At 37.2% G+C, this 17,758-nt stretch overlaps 1 protein-coding gene across 5 annotated transcripts in view; it reads right to left on the bottom strand.

Moving 5' to 3' along the window:
• Positions 1 to 17,758, bottom strand: part of DMD (dystrophin) — a 3,436,004-nt gene that overhangs the window by 1,394,847 nt on the left and 2,023,399 nt on the right. The window lies entirely within an intron of this gene.

Raw genomic sequence — 17,758 nt, 5'->3', positions numbered from 1 at the left:
GTGTGTAGGCTTATGAATTTGTAGGGTGGCTCTTAGGACTTTGCTGTTATCTGAGGTATTTATATCTATGTGGCCTAAAAATGGGCTTTTAAGATGTAGCTAAAAAGAAGAGAAGTGTTTTTGCATTGAAAATTAAACTAATACACGTTAGAGATACTGAATATATAATAATCACAACTATGAAGAAGTTCAAGTAAAACAAAAACACTGTTCATTTTGCATTATCATCCTATAACTGTAAGGTTGGAAACCATCTTCTAATGTTGATAACATGACACAATTATACAGAAATACATCTTCATATGAATGCACTATTTCATAAAATATGTAATTTCTAACTAAACTCACATCACTCCAACTGATTAAGATAACGTGTTAACCAGTTCTCCAGATGCTACATCCAAATTCACCTATTCATTATAGCTTTTACATTTTAAAATATATTAAACATTCTGATGGACAACATCCCACTAGTATTTTTTTATAGTTTACACAGGCTTCTAACTTTCCTTTACCCTTTAGGCTTAAAAAATATGAAATACATTTACGGCATTGTACTTAAACATTTGTAGTAAATTCTTTAAAATTCTGTATATTTACCGAGTTCAATTTAAAACTGAATGAATTGCAGATAAATGTGTATAGCATAGAGAATTCTAAGCATGTACAATATCTCTTTTAATCCGCTGCAAAAGTATTTGATTCACAATCAGGAACAGTTTGACAGGACAGAAATATCATTTTGCCGGTTGAACATTAGAAATCAAACAATCTTTTTTGAAATTCCGTCAACGAGTGCACTGTGATTTGTATGCCCTCGGGATGTGTTCTAAAATATTTTCTCAGGGATATTCCAAAACAACTACTAAACAGCTGCCCAGCAGCTTGTGAAGTAATAAAGAAAGGCTGATAGACTGGAGATAAGATCAAAAAGTGCCACAATACAAAATAAAAGTGCTAGGGAAAAAAATGTACTGTAGACAGAAAAAGGCAACACATTTTATGTGTTCTTTAGACAGTAGAAAAACATCCTGAAACAATAAAAATGATATGATGATTGTGGGGGAAGCTATGATTTATAAACTAATGTAAACCCTACTGTTATGTCCTTTGCTATTGTTAAAATATACTACTTTAATAAAATTGCATATATGTTTAATAGAGGTTAATCCATTATCCCAGTTTCACCTTCATGCCATTTTATCTTATATTTAACAGTTTTACCTTACACGTTGTATATATTGTTAATGTTACATATTGGAATGTTTTAAGTATATTTTATGTCAAAACTTTTTTTTTTTTCATTTTTGGAGAGAGTAGGTAATGATTCAAATCCCTATCAATATTTTATTGCTGTTTTTGTCCCTCAGCGGTGAGTGTGCCGGACCGCTGCATAGAGGGTCCTTCTTTACAGCATGCTGGCAGGGAACAGGCTTTACTGCTCTGTGACTGCTTTCTAAAGAAAGCAGCCCTCAATATTTTGCACACCTCATGTTTTGATGCTCTTGGAATTTAGTTAGTTGTTTTAAGCTAAAGTTTGATTGGGCTTTAAACCCACTAAAAAACCCTGGAAACTGTTTTTTGAATCACCATCCCTCGATATATAAAGTATTAAAGTATAACAACTGTCTGTTACAACTGTATATTACAATTTTTTTTCTTAATTTTGGATAGTGTAAAGGAGGGTTATAACCTCTGTCAGTTTTTTGCCATCTGTATTTTGTAAGGGATTTTTCCCTTCACTTCCTGCCCCATTGCCAAACAGGGAGTGAGAGGAAATCCTTCTAAAGTGAGGGATTCCCAAGGTGTCACCAGGGTTATCAGAACTAATGTTCCCATTGGAACATTTCCCCTCTATTACTGTTCTGCTGTCAACTCAAAATTTGCAATTTTCTTAAAGGTAATGATAAAGTATCATTTCAATTCACCAGTGAATCTCCCAAATGTGGGCTCAGACAGCAATAAAAGTTGACAGGTGTTCTTATGCCTCTCCACTCTATCCAAAACAAAAAAAAGGTTTGCCTTTAGTTACCGTTTAAAGCAATGGTATATGTGTGGATGGAAACATCACTGCTGGCTTTTAAAAATGTAAACATAATTGTCAACCTGATTCTTGCTTTGCTAGCTACATAGTGATTTGTATGCCTGGAATAGCACAGTGAAATGAGAATAGTCTGATCCATGCTGCATTTTCTGGTCTGTAACTCACTAAATAATAATGCCAGTAAAAAACAACCTTGGGCCTTTAACCACTTGCTTACTGGGCACCTAAACACCCCTCCTGCCCAGACCAATTTTCAGCTTTTAGCACTGTCGTTCTTAGAACGACAATTGCGTGGTCATACAACACTGTACCCAAATTAAATTTTTATCATTTTTTTATTTGATCAGCTCTTGGTTTTTTATTCTTTGTTAAAAAAATGTAAATAGACCGAAATTAAAAAAAAAAATACAAAACTGTTTTATATTTTGTTAATAAATTTTGCAAACGGGTAATTTTTCTCCTTCATTGATGTGTGCTGATGAGGCCCCACTGATGAGCACTGATAGGCTGCACTGATGGGCACCAATAGGCTGCATTGATGGGCACTGATAAGGTGACACTGATAGGCACCACTGCTAGGTAGCACTGATGAGGCACTAATTGGCACCACTGGTGGGCATTGATAGGTGGCACTCATGGGTATTGATATGTGGCACTGATTGCTGGCACTGTTATGCACCGATTGGCATTTGTTCATGGCCCTGTGGGCACTGGCAGGCAGTACTGGTTGGCACAGATGAGGCGGCTTCACCTCTTCGGGACCGATGTCCCCTGCACAGAAGCCGGTGATTGGCTTTTTAAAAAAAACGATTAGCGATCTTCTGTTTGCATCATATGATCAGCTGTAATTGGCTGACAGCTGATCACGTGGTAAGGGGTCGGGATCGACCCCTTACTTTGAGCTGTGATCACCCGGGTCTCATTGACTGCAGGGGGTGCTCGGGGAGCGTGCTAAGGGGAGTAGGTCCATGCTGTAGTCGTCATTCAGCTATAGCGCAGATCTGAAGGAGTTAAAACCTCTTTCCCTTTCCCCCTTAAGAAGAAGTTAATTGTAGTATGCTCTAAACTTCTATCCTTACTGGTTTGTTTTAATAGCTCACAAAAGTTGTACCACTATTTATTTCATTAAATAAAGAAATGCAATCGATTTATATTTTAAATAAAAATGTTCCTACATGATACAAAATTATTTAATTTACTTTTTTTTTTTATATTTCTGAATCATCATATTGTGCCTGAAAAATTAGAGAAATATGCATCTTCACCTGGCAATCACTCTGTGTCTTAATAAGCAAAATTAATGGCAGGCAGTGATAGGCTTTCTGCCAGCTCAGCTGTTTAGATGCCTTTGGCTTTCATTACAGTGGGTAATAAAAAGAAAAGACTGTCCCATACAGCATTTTAAAGTGAGGAAGTCGATCCTGTGTTGCAGGTAATTATTCTGGCAGGTAAAATGATGAATTACTAAAGGGCTATAGATGTATCACCTTGGCTAAAATTATAAACTATAGAAATACAATTTAGCTAAATCTCAATATAAATGGTTACAGCTTGTCCAGTTTTCCTACTTATGATGAAGAAGAACACATTGCTCAAACCCTGGAGAGACAGCCAAAACATACAATTGATGTTTGTGTATAAGCATAATTAATTTTAATAGAAATACATTCTACTCAATCACTTAACATTCAAAGAACATTTACTGCAATTTTTATCCATTTTTTATTTAAAACTGTAGTTCATAAAAAAGAAATTCTTAACATGAAAAGCTTATTATAGATATCTCTCATTGTTGGGGAAATGGAAATTGACATTTGATGCCATGACTAATATATGGTCCAGGCATCAAGGTGTAGAGGTCTGCCTCAGGTACGGTATATAGTTACTTCTATTTATATTTACTTCTGAGAAACTTTTCGGCTTGTCCATCCCTTAACAGCAACTGTTGCCCACCAAAGTTTCCTGCTATAGTTTTCTTGTTGGACAAGTGTCTGGTTTTATTTTGTTTGTTGTAATTTTTTTCAGACCAATTTTAGTTAAGGAACTACCACCATTTCCCTTCATCTCTTCTGATATCTGCACCCTCAGCTAGTTACAGGATTTTCTTTCTATACAAAAGCTCCTCTTTTTAAAGCACTACACTTATGCACATATTAAACAATGAACCTCAGTAGAACAGAGGAGGGTTTACTTATTTATTTACCACATCTTCATTGGTGATTAAAATTATTAAAATAGAGGGTGAACACTAAGTTGTGCAAGAACACCTGGAGACAAATATATCTCTAATACTATTCAGTGAGTCCAGCTGAGGATTTAGATTGTTTAACTTAATGAACACATATTCTAAGGAAATATATATATATATATTATTGTGGATAACTGGTGTGTTTTTATTAATGAGAATTATTAGTTTTTCCCTTTTGAAATTAGTTGCCTGTTTGTGTACAGAGGGACCTTTGGGACTATAGGCAGGCATAGAGGGATTGCTTTCTGTCTTTCCTTGTCTATAAATTATATGTAAATCAAATAGTGTGGGTCTAAATTCATACAACATGATAGAAAATATACTGTACTTAATGTGCACAAAAGTCAAATATAAATGAATGATAGAAATCTCAATTCATTTAAAATCACTATTAACAGTATTGTGAGTGACATCTTCTAATTATCCACAAGATGTCTCTGTTAAGCATTTTGGATGCATTACTTACTAATTATTTACTAATGGGTTAAACATTAATTAGTTTAATTTTATATACATATACATATATATAAAAGAGTGATAGCATAGCTGACTCCATTTGGCTAATTCCCCTGAAGAAGTTATTCTTTGATGAAATGTGTGTCAGCAGGGCCTACAAGTGATGCCTCTATACTATCTTACTGCTGGAACACTGATGTTTGGAGATTGCCTGCTTGGTAAACCACTCTGTGCATCTTTTAGTGTGATTTTATCTGTGGAAAATATATAAGTGCATTTCTATTATTAAAGATACTATGTTCAGACTGAAATTTTTCATTTTGGAATTTCGTCCGAAAAATACATTTATTTAGTTACTCCCGAAATTCGTTTTTATTTATTTCGTTTTCCGTTAAAAAATTGCATTCGTCTGAAAATCCAAATGAATTATGTTCAAATCTGTCATTGGAGGCTTAATGTTTAAAGAAGATTCGACGGAGCAGCAAAACTCACTTATGATGCTGCAATCATACATTGCCGGTCGAATATTTTGACTACAAGCTATAGTAGGATTCTAATGGTGTATGTCTTCTATGGTTTTTTTTAAGGCTATTTGCATTGCACAGAGGGGGAGGAGTCACCGGGTGGCCCTGCCCCCATTATAAAAGAACTGTCAGAAGAAGAGAAGCGTCACACAGTGGGAGCCTCCCATTGGTCAGAGCGGCCCGTGAACCAAGAAGAGACGTCGTGGAGGAAGAAGAGATCACCGGACCAAGAAGAAGCGGATTGGAGGAAGAAGAGGATCGGAGGAAGAAGAGGATCAGAGAAAGAAGAAGATGGAGGAAGAAACCGAAGGATGAAGAAAAGAAGACGGAAGAAGACCAGAAGAAAGAAGATGAAAGAAGACTTTAATGAAGGAATTGTCAAAGACCGTCTCCTGTCATTTTTAACACTTTTTTGTCAGTTTCTTTGTGAAATGGTAGGGGTACTTTTGTACCCCCTTCCCATTTCACACAGGGGGAAGCCGGGATCTGGGGGTCCCTTTGTTAAAGGGGGCTTCCAGATTTTGATAAGCCCCCACCTGCAGACCCCCACAACCACCGGCCAGGGTTGTGTCGATGAGGCCATTGTCCTCATCAACATGGTGACAAGGTTCTTTGAGGGGCTACCTCAAAGCACCCTCCCAATGTTGAGGGCATGTGGCCTGGTACGGTTAAGGGGGGGCGCTCTCTTGTCCCCCTCTTTTCCTGTGGCCTGCCAGGTTGCGTGCTCAGATAAGGGTCTGGTATGGATTTTGAGGGGACCCCACGACATTTTTTTGGTGCAGGGTTCCCCTTAAAATCCATGCCAGACCTGAAGGGCCTGGCATGGATTTTGAGGGGGACCACCACACCTTGTTTTTTTTTTTTTGGTGTGGTGTTCCCTGAAGGGCCTGGTATGCTCTTGAAGGCAAACCCATGCCATTTTTTTTACATTAAAGTCGTGTTGTAAATCGCGCTGTGATTCACACTCAAGTCGTGTCCAAGTTGCCTTGCTTCCCTTGCTTGCTTGTTATATGTGTGTGAATAAGAGCAGAGCCAGCTGGCAGATTGTTCACTGTTTACCCAGGTGGTTGCAAGCCAATAACTCCTAAGTGGAACATGAATCCAGGTTAAAAAATACCTAATGATATTGACTGTAAGGCTGATGTAAGACATCTACCGTAAGTAGTCAGAATTGAGCAACCTGTGGGGGGGGGGGGGGGGGTTACTAAAGCTGGTGCACACAGAAACTGGTCTGGTGCAGCTGTACACAGTAACCATTTAGCCATTGTAGTGTCAAAGTTTAATTGAACAAGCTAAAGTTAGAAGCTGATTGGTAACTATGCACAGCTGCACCAGCTTCTGTGTGCATCAGTTTTAGTAAATCTCCCCCAGTCTGTCTCTCATCATCTGTTTTCTGAACTAGAGCTAAAGAAGTTTGGGGAAACTGGTCATTTCCCTCATGAATGTTCAGACTAGGAGTGAAAAACAACCTTATTAAAGCCTCGTACACACGATTGGATTTTCCGCAGACAAAACCTCTGACTTTTGTCCAAAAGTGTGTGCCTGGATTTTGTCTTGCATACAAACGGCAATAAATTGTCAGCCAACAAACATGAATGTAGTTTTTTTATCTCTTTAGCTCTACCCTTTGGGCTCCTGCTAATTTCATGTTAGTAGAAGTTTGGTGAGTGTTGATTTGCGCTTTTCATTTTGCGCTTTTCATTTAGCAATTTTCATTTTGTGTTTTTCAGTTAATTTCTGAAAGGCCATTCGTCAACCAGACATGTTTCGGAATCGGAGGAGATTACGTGTTATTTATTATTGGCCTTGGAGTTATTGCTTTGATCCAAGTTCAGTCCAGAAACAGGAGGAGGTTTTGGACCAAACATTGGTTGCTTTATTAATCGTGACCAATTATGTCCTATGCCTTTGCTGCAGGAGCTCCAGGAGAAAAACCCAGATCATTTTCAGAATTATCTCCGGATGACGGACCCCTGCTTTCACCAACTCTTAGCATTGTTGACCCCCTATATTAAGAAGCAGGACACATGCTTTTATTTTATTTATTGGTTGAATAATAATGATTTTATTTGTTATATTTTCGATATTTTTGGATGCATAGAATGCGCTTTTTGGTTAAGTTCTACTGGCAGATAGCATGCCTGATTGTATTTCTTTTCTTTTCTTAATGCTCAATAAAAAAAAAATGTGGAGAATAATATTTGGCTATGTGTTTTACTCCAAATGACAGTTTGGGAGTAGGCAGTTACATTTTAAAAAAATGCAATGTCAAATTGACAAGGGACACCAACATAGATGCATCTTTTATCTTAAAAACTATGGGATAATGGTGTTGTGGTAACTTGGCCAAAAAAAAAGCATAATAATATTATTCTTGATATCACTAGAAAAAAAAACTTTGAAAATTTGTTTTCAATAACTCCATCAGTATCACCAGCAAAGCAGCTTCATTATTGTCCCATTAAAGAAGAAGAGAATGTGCACTGCATTTCGAGATTTCATAATTTGCCATGTCATGAATGTTAATTCTCCCTTACGAACGCTAGTTTACAAGACCGACTGCTTCTGGCTTGTCCTTGCTTCCACGCATGTGTGTTTGTACTTTGTACTTTTTTCCGAAAGGCTTGGAATATACAACAACAGACATTTGTCCATGGAAATTTTTAAAAACCTGCCATCCAGCATTTGTGCGTGGAAAATCTGACAAAAAATTTGGAGCGTACAAACGGTCGGATTTTCCACCAACAGCCTGTCATCACACATTTCCCATTGGAAAATCCGATCATGTGTATGCAGTTTAAGTGTCCCTTGTATAAATATTACTCTCCTAATTAACTACAGCATCCAATAAAACAAAAAAAAAAAAAAAAAAAACCTTAAAGGGAGATCAAGGCCTCCCATGGGCTATAGCACTGTGAAATAAAGAAGTTATGTGTGACAAAGCATTAAACATTCTTGCTGATAACTTTAAATATTTAAAAAAAAATTAAATGTAGCAAATAAGATTACGTTACATTTTATATGCTAAAGGGAAGATAGAAAGTGCTTCTGATACCGTGAAACATCACTGTTTAGAATAAAAAAGATTATGGAACTGCTCCGCTAAGGAATTATAACAGAAACAAAAACATTTCTGTAAATACAAGAAACACGATAAAAAACCCTCAAGAGCTTCATTAAAGAACTTCCTTTTGTTTTGCTGCTCAAATATAATTCTTTCATTAGTGTATAGAAAGATTTGATGAGCAAGTCAGTTTTAATCCCACAATACTGTTCAATTGGAATTTGTATGGAACACCCTTGAATCACAATAGGAGCTGGATTTGCAATTTTGCCAGACTGGTCTGAAGTACTGTATATCTAGGAATGCTTCATTGTTTAGTGTTTATGTGTGAAGCAGCGGGTAAAATGTTCACATTTACAAGAATTTTGTCTTTCCTTGGGGTTTATATGTTTTAGGACTGCAAGTCCTGATAAGAAATTTGCAGCACTAGAAACCTTAATTAGAAAAATAAGCAATCTCATTTGAGGTAAGCATATTATTTCTCTGTGAATACCTGAATGGATATGAATGAAGGCAGCAATAAATAAAGAGGCCTGGGAAATGACCCATACATGTAACCAAACTAACTAAACCATTATTGTACAGTATGGCAAGGCAAACTGTGATTGCAAGGCAATATGTGATTGCCTTTGTATTAAAAGGATGCAGTTTCCATAGTGTTTAATATTCGTGTTCCATTTACTTCATAGGAGGGAAAAAAACAACAACATGCAAAAAAGAGATAAGCAGAGAAGTGGGTAGGAAATCACTTAAAATATAGTCAAAGGTACACATAGAATATAATTTTTAAAAGATATGCACAAAGGTAAATTCAATTTGAGCCAATCCTATTTAATTCCACCAATTTTATGTACAATTTAAAGTAATTTTTATTTTATGTTATTTAATTTCCATTTCGGCATTACACAAAGCCCTTTCTTAGTAGAATAAAGGAATTATTGATACTGTTTGTGCGGCATAGGAAGGGAAGACTGAAAAAATGATATAATTACTTTTTAGAAGACAGCATTGGTGGATTTCATTCACCTTTGTGCGCTCGCAATTAGTACTACAATTACTAAGGTCTTGTTCAGAAGGGAAATGAATGCTTCTAGATGCAGCTTGTTGCCAGTCTCTTCACTGCTCATCCTTGCATGTTTGACAAGCTTCTTTCATCGTTATGAAAAAGCTATCTGTCACACAAAACATGGGTGAGCGCACTAACGGACATCAGTGGACACTCACTACATAGGAATGTGTGCCTATAAATGCTGATATCTGTTTCTGAGCTTACTCTACTACATGTGAATGACAGCTCCATTCATCACAGTGATGAATATAGCCTGTCAAATATTCAGAGAAGTGTGTAGAAGTGGCAGGCGATGAGCTGCATCTGCAAAATGTGCTTATTGTACATCTGAATGGGGACTAAGAGATGATGCATAATGAAGAATTTAATATAAATGCAACCAAAGTCACTCAATTGCTTAAAATTAAACTCAAATACCTGATGACTTCTTGATCAGCTTGAGAGTTAGCTTCAGATCAAGATTTCTCATTGAATTTTACCTTAAGGGTCTATTCACATGTATGCTATATTTTGAATGCACCTCTATGCACTAGTGAAATAGCAGGCAATGCATGTCCACTGCAGCACATCACAACACCGGATATACACAGTGTAGTGGGTTGCATCATTAAAAATTATGCATGTTCATTTTTACCAAAATGGACTGAATGTGACACGTAATAATGTACAGCACTAAGATGTGAATGTCACTTAAAAGGTTAGGGGGGAGTCTTGGAGATCAAGCATTGAGTTTTCCATACCACATTTTACAGCTCTGCTCTCCTCCCTCTAAGAAGCCTCCATCTTTCTGTTCCTGCTTAATAGGGATTAGTTAATCCACTGACGTTTTGTTTGTGACGGGTTCGGTAATTGCACAAAAAATGCAGAAACTGCAAAATTCTGTTGCAAACCCTACTGAAGTCAATAGGAAGTGAGTTTAAATAAACAATTATGGCTACTTGTAGGGCTGATAGGAAAACTATTGACAAACAAATAGTATGGAGAGATGGACGCTGCTTTGTTAGACCTGTACCTAGATACAAAAAAAAACACAGCAGGTAAAGGGCCTTTAAATATAGCTTTGAGGGCAGCATGGATACCACATTAACCTTTAAATTACACATGCAGGTGATGTCCAAATCTTTTACTGCCACGGCTTTAAAAACTCGTGGCTCTATTAGCAGCAGGGGTTTATTTACATTTTGAAGAAGCTGGGTTTGGGCTCTCTAACAAAAGTAACATTGTTGGTTATAAAGCTACCAAATCACTTCTACATGTAGCATTCGTTGGGCTCATTACTGCCATGTGGAAGCCCAGGACATCCATTGCACCCTTCAGGATGGGCAAAAGGAGGCAGGATGAGAAACCTCCAATGCTCAGCCTTCCATGTGAGAGTTCTAATAGAAGCATAATGTTTCTGTGTTAGCCCCGTTTGTGATAGGGATAAAGTTAATTGAAAAATCTTAAAAAGTGTTAAAAAGGAAAATCTAATAAAAGTAATCAAACAAAACCATCAAAAAAAGCACTCCTTTATACATACACATACAAATGCAAATGTTCACCTAGGGCGCACATGTTTTTATAAATTATAACTGTGAAACCAAATGAGATGTCACAGTACACGCTGCAATGACAAAAAGAGTTCTAGGACTAGTATTTATGGTTAACATTTTGCCTATAGACAATTTGGGGTATATATATATATTTTTTTTGCTGATTTGTGGGAACACAAAGTTATAAGTCTTTGTATCTTTTTACTGGACTCAATATATCTTTAATGTTTACAGATAATCTGAAAATTTAGTTATGTTTAATTAATTTCTACTTAAATTATTTAACTTTCTGGATCCTACTTTTAGAAAATATATAATGTTTTGGGTTTTAAGTGTGTTTCCATGTAAAAAATGTAAATTATAGCAGGTATGTGCGAAATAGATAAATGATTTTAGCAGCAAAAAGGTTAAAGCTGTTTGTATTCCTTTGAACAACATGATATTCTTATATGTTGGCATGATTTGGCAGCATATTGTTTGGCTTTAGGGCTGGTTCACACCAAAAAAAGCATGTGCATTTTTAATGCATTTTTTATACTTTCCAGACACATTGCAGATGCTTTTGTCACCTAGTTTTTCCGTTTTTTTTCACTGTATTGGGTCTGGTGCATTTTTGATGCGTTCCAATGCATTCCAGTGAGTTTTACCATGTTCCAGTAAAGTCCAGTGCAGGAAAAATGCAGCATGTTCTATTTTTTTTCTGAAACGGGAACGCTCTGGAACTGCATTGCACTGGTGTGAACTCTGCCATTGGAAACTATATAACCTATTTTACATGCATTTTTGATGCATGAAAAAATGTACTGGACTGCATATGGTGTGAACTGGCCCTTAATGTGATATTTTTGCTCAGCACCCCAGTCTACTATTATTTAAATCATCTTTAAAAAAAGACTTTCATGTTTCATGTGTCTTCATCAAATGGTAAGTTTTGAATGGCAAAAGTAGCTTGGTAACTGCACAATTTTAAACAGTAAAAAAAATATGGTTTAATAGAAATTGGCCAGCTGTATACCAGTTTGGTATAAATGAAAATAGCCTCAACAGCAGAACTACCTTCTGTACTTGCTACAGCTGACTTTAACAATTTAGCTCTGTAGGCGGCCTTACCAACACCTTGTCCTGCAGTACCTGTTTATCCATTTATCTTTATGTGCAGCACCTCTGCCCCTCATATGATGCCTGTCTGTCTTTGTTTTTTTTTTTTGTGGGTGATTGCCTATCTTTGAATTGAACTATAGCGATAGAGGGATGAGTGTGTGATGATTTCCTTGCACACAATTTGCCACACAGCAACTCTTCCTTGGCTTTTAGGCTTTCCTGTCATAGTGGGGTTGTAAGCCTACATTATATACACTAAGCAAAATGTTGTGTATGCCCCTATTTTTAATGAACTGAACCTAAAGATCTACGAGTTTTTCTATGTACACAAAAGGTCTATTTCTCTCAAATATTGTTTACAAATCTGTCTAAATCTGTGTTAGTGAGCACTTCTCCTTTGCCAAAGAAAATCCACCTCACATGTGTGGCATATCCAGATGCTGATTAGACAGCATGATTTTGCACAGGTATGCCTTAGGCTGGCTACAATAAAAGGCCGCTCTAAAATGTGCAGTTCTATTATATTGTGGGGTCTGGGACGTCAGAATCTGGTCAGTATCTGGTGTGACCACCATTTGCCTCACCCAGTGCAGCACATCTCATTTGCATAGAGTTGATCAGGTTGTTAAATGTATCATGTGGAATGTTGGCCCATTCCTCTTTAATGGCTGTGCAAAGTTGCTGGATATTGGCAGAAACTGGAACACGCTGTCATATATGCCGATCCAGAGCATCCCAAACATGCTCAATGGGTGACATGTCTGGTGAGTATGATGACCATGCAAGAACTGGGATGTTTTCAGCTTCCAGGAATTGTGTACAGATCCTTGCAACATGGAGCAGTGCATTATCATGCTGCAACATAAGGTGATGGTTGTGGGTGAATGGCACAACAATGGGCCTCAGGATCTTATCACGGTATGTCTGTGCATTCAAAATGCCATCAATAAAATGCACCTGTGATCGTTGTCCATTGCATATGCCTGCCCAAACCATAACCCCATCGCCATCATGGTCAACTCGATCCAGTCAGGTCAAGATCCCAATGAGGATGACGAGCATGCAGATGAGCTATCCTGAGATGGTTTCTGACAGTTTGTGCAGAAATTCTTTGGTTATGTAAACCGATTGTTGCAGCAGCTGTCCGAGTGGCGGTGTCAGATGATCTTGGAGGTGAAGATACTGGATGTGGAGATTCTGGGCTGGTGTGGTTACACGTGGTCTGGGGTTGTGGGGCCAATTGGATGTACTCCCAAATAATCTGAAACACCTTTAGAGATGGCTTATGGTAGAGAAATTAACATCCAATTCAAGGGCAACAGTTATGGTGGATATTCCTGCAGTCAGCATGCCAATTGCAAAACTTACAACATTTGTGGCATTGTGCTGTGTGATAAAATTGTACATTTTAGAGTGACCTTTTATTGTGGCCAGCCTAAGGCACACCTGTGCAATAATCATGTTGTCTAATCAGCATCTGGATATGCCACACCTGTGAGGTGGATGGATTATCTCGGCAAAGGAGAAGTGCTCACTAACACAGGTTTAGACAGATTTGTGAACAATATTTGAGAGAAATAGGCCTTTTGTGTACATAGAAAAAGTTGTAGATCTTTGAGTTCAGCTCATCATAAATAGGGGCAAACACAAGTATTGCATTTATAATTTTGCTTAGTGTATTTACTACAGTAATAAGAGTATGGTGAATAAAAGTGATATGAGCAGCTTTTGGTACACAATGATTTTGCACGACTATGCAGCGGCATGCTGTGTACAAAGGGTAGCTCCTCTGCAATACACAGTACATAATAGCATATTTTAGTACAGATTATCAGCTCTCCCTAAAAAATACAAAATTCAATGACAGTAATGCTACTGTAAGCCCACTCTTTTATAGTGAGGGGACTGGCTTATCCAATTATCTCCATTATTGGCCCTTCTAAACCTGACAACCATGTTTCAAAGACCAAGCAAGGTTCAACCTGGCAAAATCAAGCATACATTCTAAACCTAATAACCATGGTTCAGAGACCAAGCCAAATGACACATATATTTGCTGGCACATGCAATTTCAAATTCAGTGATTTTGATGTGAAACCATGTTTGACACAATTCAGAACCTCATCTCTACTGCGGAAAATAAAATGCATAGAAAATACAATGGGAAGACTGATATTAAACCTTTCATGAAAGAGACAGGAAGGCTGCTATTGCTGACTTCTCATTCTACAAATGCTGGTCATGCTGACACTCTGACACAAGTATGCAGCTAAGGTGTTATGCCTTCTCCCTGACTTCCTGATCTGGCATGGTGGTAAGAAAGAAGTCAGCAATGACAGTTTTCATGTTCCTCTATGGAAATCTTCACCTTAAAAACTCCTTGAGTAATTGTTTTAGATTGTGGTGGAACTGAGAGATCAGTTGCAAAGTATTTCTGAAATCTTCAAGAAGTATGAGAAACTTTTGGGTGATTTAACCAACAAATATTAAGCCTGGCCCTTTAACTGCAACTAATTATAAAATACCAGCTTTATTGTGACCCACATTCTGTACTGCTTAGCTTAGCCTAATATAGAAACACTGTATGCAAGACTGAAAATGTGCATTTCACCAGAACATATAATGCTGTGACTTCTCTCTCTCCCATAGGTGGTACGCATATCTAAAAACAAATACAATTTAATTATAAATAAAGGTGCAGAAAACTTTAGGTACAATTGGATGACCAAGATGATGAACAAAAATATCTGTACCCATTTCATGATAGTTACTTATACTTATTATGGATGTGTAATTTCAGTTTCTTACATGACATGTGTTTTCAACCTTGTAACTGTCAAAGCACTTTAAAGTAATTAAAAAAAATGTCAGGCTAGATTGAATATCATGCAAAACTCAGATCACACTGCATTTAATTCTTAGAAATTGCCACTTGAGGTCTTGGGTAAAGTTAATATTGGGTAGTACCAGTAATGCAGACTGACAGCTGAGAGTACCAAGAGAATCAAATGGCATAGTCAAGCCTGTTTAATATCAATACATAAATGTGTTTTAACTCAGTATTTAAAATGCGCTTACAGCTTTTTTATATTGATGTACACATATAAAAACATGGCTTCCATATTCTTTAATGGATCATAATTGAGGATTGAGGATTAATAAATGAATTAATTAATAAATAATTGAGGATTTAAAAACAATACCACATTTTATCCTATAAATATTTCTGGCTCTGATGCACGCAAGCAGGAGGGAATAAATAGGGTCTTGTCCATAATAACAGGTCCCAGCTATGTTTAGTAAAGATAAATATAATGAAAGCCTGTATCTCTTTGGTTGCTGTGGACAACAACAACATTTCCTATATCTCCATTTTCCAAATGTCAGCACCATTACCTGACATTATAATCTTAACTGCCAATTCTAGCTTAAAGTAAATCACTTCTGGGTGGGCATACTTGTAGGTAGGTAGAATTGTTAAAGGTTTATTATATCTCTCTCATATTTCTCTGAAAAGATCTCCCTGACATTACTGCTGTCTTAAATCTTCCCAAAAGGCTATACAAATGATGGAGTTTACTAACAAAAATGTCTATACATTGAACAAACAACACATGCCTTGAATTATATACTGGATTACAACTTCTCAGGACTTGAGTGTACTTGAATATATATCTACTAGAATTCCCAATTCTATCAAATGTTCTTGGTTGCTAAAAGGCCAACTGACAGTGCCACTGTCTGCTAGTAAATTCACATCAGTTCAGCATATGCAATTAACTTGCATGTCTCTGTGAGAAAGGTGAAAAAGCAACATGCAAAATGTAATAACTAATGTCAGATAATTGGAAAAATTTCATTGGTTTAATTACATTAACCGATTCCTCTCCGCTGGCTTTCATATGACACCCTGGACTTTGATGCAGCTACAGGCATCATTCAGATATTGTTTTTTTCAGACAGTTATACCCTACACTGTTCCGCCACTTGATCATTCGTATGGGCAATGAGAGGGGACTCCCCCCTCCGCCATCCTCCGGAGACAGAATCTGCCAGCCCCAGATGTTTACCATAGATATTCCAGACCAGATGGTCCCTCGAGTCTCTATGATCATTCAGAGGCCGGGCATGATGATATGAAATCATCCCCGACCTCTGCATTCAGAGAAATGGTGCCACCTCGGCTGGGAAGCCAAGATCCTTTTTTTATTTTTATTTTTCTTCCCAGCCTAGAGGTGATATGTGGGGTCTTATTGACCCCATATCTTACTGTAAAGAGGACCGATCATGCCATATTTCTATTACAAGGTATGTTTACAGTCCTTGTAATAGGAATAAAAGTGTTTATTTTTTTTTTAAGTGTCAAACAAAAAAAAAAAGTAAAATTAACAATAAAAAATAAATATATTTAAAGCACCCCTGTCCCCGTGTGCTCACACGCAGAAGCGAACGCATATGTAAGCCCCACCCACCCCTATGAAAACAGTGTTCAAACCACACATGTGAGATATCACCACAAACATTAGAGTGAGAACAATAATTCTAGCCCTAGACCTCCTCTGTAGCTCAAAACATGTAACCAGTAAAAAAAATATTAAAATGTCGCCTATGGGTATTTTTAAGTACTGAAGTTTGACACCAACCCACGAGCGTGTGCAATGTTGAAGCATGGTTAGGTATCTAATTACTCAGCGTAACTTCATATTTCCCATTATGCAAAAAAAATAAACTGTTTTGTTTTTTTAAAGCACAAAACTGTTTTTTTTTAAAAATGCATTAAAAAAATTGCTAAAGATAAAAAGTTGCAATGACCACATGTTATTCCCTAAGGTCTTTGCTAAAAAAAATATATAATGTTTGGGGGTTCTATGAAATTTTTTATCAAAACAATTATAATTTTTACATGTAGGAGAGAAATGTAGAATTGGCCTGGGTGGCAAGTGGTTAAAGTGGTAGTAAATCGCAACAATTTTTTTTAACCCTGCAAGGCAATGGCATAATGTGGTAGTATGCATTGCATACTGTGGTAGCACATTATGATATAACTACCTTGGAAAGAAGTCCTCCAGTGGCATGCTGTCACCGCTGAGAGGACTTCCATCTTCACCCGGTCTTCCTTCCTTCTTCTGCTCCTGCTGTCTGATTGGCTGAACCGCAATGAAGTCACTCCCGCACATGTGCGCAGGAGTCATGGACCGTGGCATGAAGCTTCAGAGCACATGTGTCAGTGTCAGTGACAACACCAGCAGCATGTAGTGTGAATATCTCCTAAACAGTGCAGATTTAGAAGATAAATCTAAATAAAAAAATTAAAAAAAGAGTTTACTTCCACTTTAAAGTACAGTTGATTTCTTGCTCTTTTTTAGATTTTATATTCCTGCATATGTTGGTTGAAAATACTTTACCATTACCATAAAGCACAAACAGCACATGATTGCGCGTTAGTGTGCTGCAATGCCTTTTATTCTTAATGGCATCCCAATGCACAACACACAACAGATACTACCATATGTTGTGGTGCACTTCATTACACAACTGCACTGTGTTGTACAGTCTATTCAAATGCATAGGCTGCATTAAGCAGCACACATTAACATTAGTGTTGGGCGAATGGTTTGTATGCCAAACTACCAAATCTGCAGGGTGTTCGCCCCACCCTGCAATGCACTGTGCATTCTGTGCCCTGATTGGGCAAAGCTCTGATTGTAGAAGCTGATTGT

This window comes from Lithobates pipiens, unplaced genomic scaffold (assembly GCF_037356315.1).
Source record: "Lithobates pipiens isolate NorthernLeopardFrog02 unplaced genomic scaffold, aLitPip1_a1.2 Scaffold_16, whole genome shotgun sequence".
Taxonomy (NCBI): domain Eukaryota; kingdom Metazoa; phylum Chordata; class Amphibia; order Anura; family Ranidae; genus Lithobates; species Lithobates pipiens.
The sequence above is the reverse complement of the archived record's forward strand: the minus strand, read 5'-3'. Positions and strand labels throughout refer to the sequence as shown.